We start from the raw sequence: 11,178 nt of genomic DNA on the forward strand, positions 1-11,178 counted from the left end.
CTAGATACACGAGGCAGCTTTGCCACTTCAGGTCGGCCAGCACAGTGTCCATCATCCGTTGGAAAGTTGCTGGAGCAGAGCAAAGACCGAACGGAAGCACCCGGAACTCGTAAAGACCGTCCGGAGTGACAAAGGCAGTTTTTTCACGGTCCCGCTCGTCGACCTCAATCTGCCAATAGCCGCTTTTTAAGTCAAGAGATGAAAAGTACTTCGCTCGCCGTAGCCGGTCCAGAGAATCATCGATGCGCGGCAACGGGTAAACGTCTTTTTTTGTGACGTTGTTGAGCTTTCGGTAATCAACACAAAAGCGAAGCGTGCCATCCTTCTTCTTGACGAGTACGACCGGTGAAGACCACGGACTGCTTGAAGGCTGGATGACGCCATCGTCAATCATTTCCTTTACTTGTGCTTGTGCTTTGATTGCCTCGCGTTCTTTTTGCGAGACACGATACGGTTGCTGGTGGATAGGACGCGCATCGTCGGTGATTATTCTGTGTTGCGCGATTGGCGTTTGACTAACTTTAGAGGAAGACGCAAAGCATGCCTTGAATTCCGATAATAGTTGTCGCAGTGCCTTCTTTTTCTCCTGCATCAGCTCGTTATTGATGTCAATGCCTGCGAGCGAGGATTCATCGGCGTCGGTTTCCTCAGAAGCGAAGCACTCAATCACGTCCTCCAAGGCTTCAGCGTAGGCGATGGCAGTGCCGCGAAAAAGGTGTCGATGCTCATTGGTAAAATTTGTGAGCAATATTTCAGCCCGGCCATCTCGAAGGTCAATGATGCCTCGTGCCACGCAAATTCCGAGGTTCAGCAAAAGGGACATGTTGCCTTCTGCTAGGACTTGACCGTTGCGCGCCCCTTCGGATATCACCTGAACCATAACGCTGGAACGAGGCGGTATAGTTACGCTGTCGTCGGAAACGCGAAGTCCGGCTCTATGGCGGCAGGCATCATCTTGTGCCGTAGCGTTCCTCGCAGAGAAAGTGATGTAACGCTTCCTGAGGTCGATGATGGCACCATATTCCCGGAGAAAATCCATTCCAAGAATTAAATCACGGGAACATTCACGCAGGACAATGCTGCTAGCGAGAAACGTGCAATTTCGGATTCGTATCCTAACGGTGCTCACGCCAAGCAGTGCGATAACGTGTCCGCCAGCTGTACGAACTTGTGTCCCAGTCCAAGGCATAATAACTTTCTTGAGAAGGCTCGCCAATGTTCCGCTAATAATTGAGTAATCGGCGCCGGTGTCGACTAGCGCACTGACATTTCTCCCGTCGACGAGCACAGGTATGTTCATCGCGAACTTGTCTGCAGGCTGAGGTACACGCGTCGTTAAATCTCTGTCAGGTCGTGGTCGCGTCGCTTGGAGGTTCAAATCTCTGGGTACAGGCGTCGTCGAATCTCCGTCGGGTCGAGGTCGCGTCGCTGGGAGGTCTTCAGCACGTCGCGCGTCAGCGGCCTCGCCTCGGAAGGTCGCTGACGTCAGTTTTCCAGGCGAGGGCTCGGAGACCGTTCCTGCGTCACCCTCGACGTACCTTCGCGACTTGGATAGGATCGCCGCGGTGATGGCGATCGCGACTGGCGTCTTGGTGACTGAGGCGCGCGCTGCTGGGCGATGAACGCTTCAATTTCGGGCGGCCTCTGTCCGAACCGGGGTCGAGGTGAATTGGCAGCGTAACCCTGCAGTCCAAGTTGGCGGTAGTGGCACTCGCGGTATACGTGACCCGCCTCACCACAATGATAACAAAGCGGTCGTCGGTCGGGCATGCGCCAAATGTCCGATTTACGTGTGACAGGGCGGTTGTCGGGAAAGTAAGGCACCGCCTGTGCCGAGTGGAGGGCAACGTGACATGGCGGAGCTGATGCAGGGATGGAGCGGCTCAGTGTGTCTCCATACGTCTCACGCTGGAAATCGGTCGCCGCGAGTGGGGATGTTGCCGATCCGGGGAGACTGCGCCTCAACGCGTCAGCGTATGTCGTGCGCCGAAATTCACTCGCCTGGGGTGTTCTTTCGGGGCGAGGTTGAGGTACCCCGAGTGCATGCTGCACTTCGTCACGCACGATGTCAGCGATGCAGTTGACCGTAGGCTGCTGCGCCCGGTGCAGCTGTTGCAGCTCGTCGCGGACTACCGATCGTATTAGCTCGCGGAGCACTTCAATGTCAGTCGCGAAAGCTCCCAGACCGATGGTTGTCGAAGCCACATTCACTTGCCGGTCATACTGGTTCGACCTCTGCTGCAGCGCCTTTTCCATAGCAACGGCTTCTGCGAGGAACTCGGTAACCGTCCTCGGCGGGTTACGAACAAGCCCACCGAAGAGCTGTTCTTTGACACCCCGCATCAAATGATGGAGCTTCTTGTCTTCGGGCATGCTAGGGTCGGCTCGCCTGAAGAGACGTGTCATGTCTTCAACGTACATCAGAACACTTTCATTGGGCTTCTGAGCACGCGGTTGGAGGGCCCGTTCTGCTCGCTCTCGGCGATCGGGGCTCGAGTACGTGTCCAAGAGCCGCCGACGTAACTCACGCCATGATGTCAGGGCCCCTTCGCGGTTCTGGAACCAGGTGCGAGCACCGTCCTCGAGGCTGAAATACGCATTCTTTAATTTCGCTCGGTCGTCCGACTCGTTGCAATCTGCTACTCGTTCAAAGTCGTCCAGTCAGTCTTCCACGTCTTCATAAAGGTCGCCGTGGAAGGAACGTGGCACTCGCGGGCTCTGCAACGTTAAATGAGTTGGTACTGTCGCCGTACCTTCCACCACAGCCATTGTGCTCCTGGTTGACGGCACAATCTCAGGGGCCAGTCCCCGAATTCTCCGGCTGGCACGGTGCACTGGTGTAAGCTCCGGTATGGTGCTGATGTTCTTGCTGCTAGGAGGGGTCTGTTGCATAGGTCGAGGGCTACCCCGCACCTCCACCAGAAATGTCACGTTCTAGGAGAACAGACGACCTGAAGCGTTGAGGCGTTGAGCGTCGAGTCCCTGACCGCCAGCTGAACAAACGCAAAAGCTCAGGCACCCGCGCGTGGATCGGAGTAACTTCGTCTGCCTCTTCGCTGGCGCCCGTCAAAGCAGGTGCCGGCGCATGGCGCGTGGATTAGCGCGCGTCTTCGGCTTTCTAATTATGTCCCACATGTTGCAAGGTGTGGCAATATATATATATATATATATATATATATTGTTGCGGTGAAGGGAAAGAAGGGGCCGGCATTTATCGCTCTGTGCGCCGTTATGTCACTTCTTGCGACCTGTGTCAGCACCCGAAGACGCCTGCCATGCCTTTTGCTGGTTTGCTTCAACCAATTGATATCCCTACAGGGCCCTTCTTCCGTGTGTGCCTCGACCTCCTTGGCCCCTTTCCAATTTCCATGAAAGGAAACAAATGGATTGCTGTAGCAACAGATTATGCCATGGGACATGCCATTACACGAGCGATACCAACCAGCTGCGCTACAGATGTCGCAGACTTCTTACTATACGACATCATCCTGCACCACGGCGCCCCTCGCCAGTTACTCATGGATCGCGGCCGCTATTTTCTCTCGAAGGTCGTCGATGATCTGCTCCGCTCGTTCTACAGAACACCAGCTTGCTACCGCATACCACCCTCCAACGAACGGCCTCACCGAGCGACTCAACCGCACACTAACTGAAATGCTGGCCATGTACGTTTCCGACGATCACCGCGACTGGGACGTCGCTTTACCATACATCACTTTCGCATACAACTCGTCGCGTCAGGATACTGTCGGATTCTCCCCATTTTACGTTGTGTATGGCCGCGACCCCACCTTGCCCTTCGGCACGTTGCTACCTTCCGCAGTACAATCATTCAGCACTAGTTACGCTCGCGATACTATTGCCTTAGCCGCCCAGGCCCGAGAGGTCGCCCGTCATCGCCTCACAGTCTCGCAAGCTTCTCAAAAGCGACGCTACGACCTTCGGCACCGAGACCACCATTTTTCAACTGGTTCCCTTTTCCTTCTCTGGACGCCTTCACGTCGTGTCGGCTTGTCGGAAAAACTACTTTTCCTTTAATCTGGTCCATACCAGATCTTACGACAACTGTCCGACGTGACATACGAGATCGCCCCAGTCGGTCAGCCTTCAGTTCCTCCCAACGTCACCAGTGATGTTGTTCACGTCACCAGGCTCAAGCCGTATGTCCCCCCATTAAGCGACGCTCTATAACCTGCACCGGGATTGATGGAGCTAACCCCACCGGGAGGAGGATGTTACGGTGAAGGGAAAGAAGAAGGGGACACTAAATAGAGGAAGACGAAGACTCTGGCCGTTGCCTGAACGCCATATACTTCGCTTGTAAATACACATTATTCTACACTCGTGGGCCTACTTTCTGCCTGCAACAATATATATATATATATAAACAGGCTCTCCCAGCTATTACGCAGCACGATTTAAAAAAAAAGAGGAACGCCGCTACACGAAGCAAACCTTGTGCGTGTTGTTTCCAGTGCAGTGGAGTAGCCGCCAGCTATTTTTTCGTTACTGAGATTTAATTAGGTAATTAGACTCGAGAAGTACAGTCCTAATTATCAAAGTGTCAATTAGAAAATTGTAGAGCACAATGAAAAATTGCCGATACAGCTTTCTGTTGCTCAATAGGTGCTACATAAATGTGTTTTTCTGAGCGTGAAAGAAGCCCGCGAATACACGCAAAGTGCTTCGAACGGCCAGTCGCGCGGCAATTCTGCGTATATTCGCGGGCTTCTTTCACACTCGGAAGAACACATTTGTGTACCACGTAGTGAGCAACAAAAAGCTGTATCGGTCGTTTTTCACGTTCCACTTTTTGTTAATCGTGTGGAGTGATAGCTCGGACACCCTGTATATATATATATATATATATATATATATATATATATATATATATATATATATATTAAGGAGCAGACAGTTCCCAACTCCGCCTGCCAGTAGATCTGCCTACTTGGGCGTAGGAAGATCTCTAGAAATGAGAGCCGCTTCCGTGAGTCTTTAAAATAACAGAAAATTCAAAGCGCTTGTCCTGTCGAGAAAATGGGGAGAAGCGAAGCTTGTGGAAAGACAACGCTGTCGCAGGCATTCCGCTTCGTTTGCCCTAAACTCGGGGCCGGCGGCTTTCGCTCAGGCTTGGCATCAACATCCGGTTGCCGAAACTGATCTGAGGCGAGGGAAGCTCATGCCAACCCCCTTTCCTTCCCTTTCCCTCCCCGCGACACACCAAACGACACTGATCAATCGCGCGTGATCCGGCGCCACCGCAGCTTTCCCCGCACCTGCTCTACTCTGGGAGTAGCTGGGCTTCCTTTCTTTCCTTCTCTCTCTCTTTCTTTGTTTCTTTCTTGTCCCTGGCTGAGTATGCTCCACACGTGATTTCTTTCTTTCCTTCTCTCTTTCTTTATTGTTTCGTTCTTTTTTGTCCCTGGCTGAGTATGCGCCACACGTGATTTTATTCTTTCCTTCTCTCTTTCTTTCTTTCTTGTCCGTGGCTGAGTATGCGCCACACGTGATTTCTTTCTTTCCTTCTCTCTTTCTTTATTTCTTCTTTTCCTGCCTTCCTTCCTTTCTTTCGTGTCTCTGGCTCATACCCGCATATCTAATGCGGGTATATATATATATATATATATATATATATATATATTGACACGTATAGATGTTTATCTTTCACCGGTGGCCGCTTTCCACCGGCTAACAAATGTTAAACGTTATCGCTCGGCGCAGGACGCGCCTGTATCGGAAGTTTCTAGAACGTTATGGATGCTTCTTTCCATTGCCTGTTTTCACCGACGCTTATGTTATCTGATTGCATGACTGACGCGAATTGTCTAGAACTTTCTGGAAGACACGCGGGCATCAGGGATTAATCCAGAACCTTCGATGACTCAGGTATAAAAGCCGACGCGTTTCGCCGCTGATCAGATTTTCGACGATCGCCGACTGTGTTCGCCGCTATCGTTGTGCTTTCACTGTACCTTGCTTTTGTGGGCACAAGTTCGCCCAATAAACAACCAGTTTCGTTGTACACAGTTTTACGACTGTTTTCTTCAGCGTCACTACTACGTGACATCTGGTGGAGGTGCTTTTGTGTCCATGCAGCGGACGCCCCCGCAAAGCCGCGACCCAAGCCCGAAACCGGAGGACGAGACCAACGTCGCCAAGGACCAGCGAGCTAGCCGTAGGCAGCAAGGTCTTTTGCCAGAATACGGACTTCTTCCCGAGAAGACCACAGCGATCAAGGCCAAGTCAACGACCTCAATGGCAGCCCCAGCGTCCCCCATCCTGCTGCAGCAACCTCGGGAGCCACCGACCTTCCGTGGATCATCAGCTGAAGACCCTGAAACATGGCTGGAGACGTACGAGAGGACCGCGACATTCAACAAATGGAGCGATGATGACAAGCTGCGCCATGTCTATTTTTCGTTGGATGACGCTGCTCGGACATGGTTTGAGAACAGGGAGACCACCCTGGTGACTTGGGACCTATTTCGCGAGAACTTCGTGAGGACCTTCACGAGTGTCGTACGAAAAGAAAGGGCTGAAGTTCTCCTGGAAACCAGAGTTCAATTGCCGAACGAGAGCATCGCGATCTTCACGGAGGAGATGACTCGCCTCTTCCGCCACGCCGACCCCGACATGTCTGAAGAAAAGAAAGTTAGGTTCTTGAAGCGGGGCGTCAAAGAGCATCTATTCACTGGATTGATGCGCAACCCGCCCAAGACTGTGGCAGAATTTGTTTCGGAGGCGACAACGATCGAGAAGACGCTTGAAATGAGAGCCAGACAATACAACCGCCGTGCGCTGACAAACTACGCCGAAGCTCAAGCTCTAGGCGCCGACGACCTGCACGAGACGATCAGAGCTGTTGTACGGGAAGAACTACAGAAATTATTCCCAAGGTTGCAGCCTCAGGTGACTTCAATCGCCGACATAGTTAAAGAAGAGGTTCAGCGATCACTGGAAGTGCCAGAAGTTCCGGCATCGCCTCAACTACAGCCGCAAGCGATGACCTACGCCGCCGTCGCCCGTCGTCAAGGCCCCCCTCCGCGCTCGCGCCAGGGCCCCGTAACGCCGCAGTTCCGTCGTCCACTGCCGCCGCCGCCAGCACGCCCGCCCGTCGCCCAGCGCAGCTACCAGCGGAAGACGGACATTTGGCGCGCCCCCGACCACCGCCCGCTCTGCTATCACTGCGGGGAAGTCGGCCATGTCTACCGCCGATGCCCATACCGCGAGATGGGCCTACGAGGGTTCGCCGTCAACGCGCCACGTCCACAGCTTGGCGAGCGACCACGCGACATCGCTGACTACCTCGCCGGAGCCCAGTGGCAACCACGACGACCCTCACGCTCGCCGTCACCAGGACGTTACCTGTCGCCGCAGCGCCGACCATACACTGGCCCAGCGCGGGGCCGGTCCGTGAGCCCCTATCCGGGAAACTAAAGGCAGCAACCGATGGAGGTGCGGTTGCTGTACGACGCAATACCGAAGATCCTCCGCCGCCACCGACGACGACAACTCACGCATCATCACAACGAGGTACCAGCACACCGCCTAGCAAGAGCCTTGACGACAACACTTCGCCGCCGAAAGAAGACCTACCGACGCGACGTAGCAGCAGCGAAGCAAGCCGACGTAGCCGTGATCCGACGCCACGACTTAACCGCAACGCCAGACGACAGTCTACCGACTTAGACGTGGTAATCGATGGTCCTAGCGTCACCGCTCTCGTCGACACTGGAGCTGACTATTCCGTCTTCAGTGGCCCGTTCGCCGCCAAGTTGAAGAAGGTGAGGACGGCCTGGCAAGGACGTGATATCCGGACAGCGGGAGGCCACCTAATAACGCCGGCTGGAATCTGCACAGCGTGAGTCACGGTTAACAATCGCACTTACCCGGCGAGCTTCGTAATCATGCAGCACTGCTCCAGGGACATCATCCTAGGCATGGACTTTCTAAACCAACATGGTGCAGTCATCGATTTAAGGTCCAAGTCAATAACGCTTTCAACGCACAACGTGATACCACCGGATACAGACATCAGTTACCATGCCTTGAATGTGCTAGAAGAACAAGTCACCGTTGCGCCTCGCTCCAGTGTAATGATTTCCGTCGGTGCCGAAGTGCCAGCAGATATGGAGGGCGGCAGATATATATGGGCGGCAGATATATATGGGCAGCAGAGATATAGAGGGCGATCATCACTTACTGCTCGATCGTGAAATTTGCGTCGCTAGAGGCATAGCTAAGCTACGTGAAGGGAAAGCAAGAGTGATGCTCACGAACTTCAGCGACGAATACAAGCACATTAACAAAGGCACAACGGTCGCCTACATCGACGAAATAGTACAAGCCGGCAGTGCTTTTGCCTTCACGGATTCTAGTGCACCTGCAACGAAGACTGTAGTACTTGAGCCAACTTTCGACGTCAATCAGAACCTTCCTTGGCATAAGAAAGAACAGCTAAAAGCTCTGCTCCTGCAATACAAGGACTGCTTCTCGTCGTCGTCAAAAGTTCGACAAACCCCGGTCGCCAAACACCGCATCATAACCGACGAATATGTCCGCCCACTTCGTCAGAGCCCGTACCGAGTTTCGGCGCGCGAACGCAAGGCCATAAGGCAACAAGTCGACGAAATGCTACGCGACGACATCGTCCAGCTGTCCAAGAGTCCGTGGGCGTCCCCCGTGGTGTTAGTGAAGAAGAAGGATGGAACCCTACGTTTCTGCGTCGATTATCGTCGCCTCAACAAAATCACGAAAAAGGACGTATACCCTCTCCCACGGATTGACGACGCCTTGGATCGACTCTACAACGCAAAGTATTTTTCGTCGATGGACCTCAAAACCGGCTACTGGCAAATCGAAGTCGACGAGAGAGACCGGGAGAAGACTGCCTTTATAACACCAGACGGACTGTTCAAGTTCAAGGTCATGCCGTTTGGTCTTTGTTCGGCACCTGCGACTTCCAACGGGTCATGGATACAGTACTGGCAGGCTTGAAGTGCCAGACTTGCCTCGTCTATTTGGACGACGTCGTTGTGTTTGCCTCAAGCTTCGAGGAACACCTCCGGTGCCTTGAAACAGTTCTTCAAGCTATCAAGACCTCCGGACTCACGTTGAAGCCAGAAAAGTGCCGCTTCGCATACGAGGAGCTCTTGTTTTTGGGCCATGTCATCAACAAGTCTGGAGTGTGCCCTGACCCACAGAAAACGGCGGCCATCACTGACTTTCCTCCACCCGCCGACAAAAAGGCAGTGCGTAGATTTCTTGGCCTGTGCGCCTATTACAGGCGCTTCGTCAAGGATTTTTCACGGATCGCCGAGCCACTGACATACCTCACGAAGGCCGACGTCGAGTTCACGTGGGAGACGCCGCAAATCGAAGCATTTGAAGAACTGAAGCGACGCCTGCAATCGCCGCCCATTCTTGCGCATTTCGACGAAAACGCCGATACCAAGTCCACACCGACGCCAGCAGCGTAGGACTCGGCGCCGTGCTTGTGCAGAGGACTGACAGACTAGAAAGGGTTGTAAGTTACGCTAGCCGGTCGCTATCGAAGGCGGAATCAAATTATTCCACAACAGAAAAGGAGTGCCTCGCCATCATCTGGGCTACATCAAAGTTTCGCCCCTACCTCTATGGCAGGCCCTTCAAAGTTGTAAGCGACCACCACGCCTTGTGTTGGCTAGCTAACTTGAAGGATCCTTCAGGTCGCCTCGCACGATGGAGTCTGAGACTTCAAGCATTCGACATCACCGTCGTCTACAAGTCCGGCCGAAAGCACTCTGACGCCGACTGCTTGTCTCGCGCCCCCGTCGAACCGCCGCCACAGGACGACAAGGATGACGACACTTTCTTGGGACCCATCAGTGCCGACGAATTCGCTGAACAACAGCGAGCCGACCCGGAACTAAGGAGCCTTGTAGACTACCTAGAAGGCAAGACCGTCACTGTGCCGAAGGTGTTCAGGCGAGGATTGGCGTCGTTTTTCTTGCAAAACGACATTCTCCTGAAGAAGAACTTTTCACCTCTCCGAGCCAACTACCTCCTCGTGGTACCCTCAGCGTTGCGTCCAGAGGTTCTGCAAGCTCTCCATGACGACCCAACGGCTGGACATCTCGGTTTTTCCCGCACGCTCGCGAGGATAAAAGAAAAATACTACTGGCCTCGCCTCTCTGCCGACGTCGCCCATTACGTAAGGACATGCCGAGACTGTCAGCGACGCAAAACACCACCGACAAGGCCAGCCGGATTTCTACAGCCGATCGAACCACCTCGCCGACCATTCCAGCATATCGGTATGGACTTACTTGGGCCTTTCCCGACGTCGACGTCCGGGAATAAATGGATCGTCGTAGCTACGGACTACCTCACCCGCTACGCCGAAACAAAAGCCTTGCCCAAAGGCAGTGCCGCCGAGGTAGCCCGATTCTTCGTTGAGAACATTCTCCTGCGTCACGGTGCTACAGAAGTCCTCATCACCGACAGAGGCACGGCCTTTACGGCAGAACTAACTCAAGCCATCCTGCGATACAGCCAGACAAGCCATCGCCGGACCACCGCCTACCACCCGCAGACGAATGGCCTCACCGAGCGCCTAAATAAGACCATCGCTGACATGCTGGCAATCTACGTCGACGTCGAACACAAGATGTGGGATGTCATCCTTCCGTAGGTGACCTTCGCATACAACACGGCCATGCAAGAAACGACGCGCATGGTGCCTTTCAACCTGGTCTACGGAAGGAAACCGGCAACTGTATACGCTTGACGCCATGCTACCGGATGTCTCCGACGAAGAAAATCTCGACGTTGCCACCTATTTGCAGCGCGCCGAAGGTCGACAGCTCGCCCGCCTGCGCATCAAGAACCAGCAGAGAACCGACAGCCGACACTACAATCTTCGACGACGCTACGTCGAGTACCAGCCCGGAGACCATGTTTGGGTCTGGACTCCGATACGCTGACGAGGACTTAGCGAGAAACTCTTACGTTGCTATTTCAGACCAACGTATTGGCGCACTGGACTATGAGGTGGTGCCGGACGGTATTTCGCAATCACAGCGGCGCCGCGCACGGCCTGAAGCCATCCACGTGGTGCCTCTTAAGCCTTTCTACGCCCGCTGACGAACTTAGGTACTTTGTTTATTTTTTTTTTCTTTATTACGCGTGGTTTTG

The sequence above is a fragment of the Dermacentor silvarum genome, chromosome 4, assembly GCF_013339745.2.
Source record: "Dermacentor silvarum isolate Dsil-2018 chromosome 4, BIME_Dsil_1.4, whole genome shotgun sequence".
Classification (NCBI taxonomy): Eukaryota; Metazoa; Arthropoda; class Arachnida; order Ixodida; family Ixodidae; genus Dermacentor; species Dermacentor silvarum.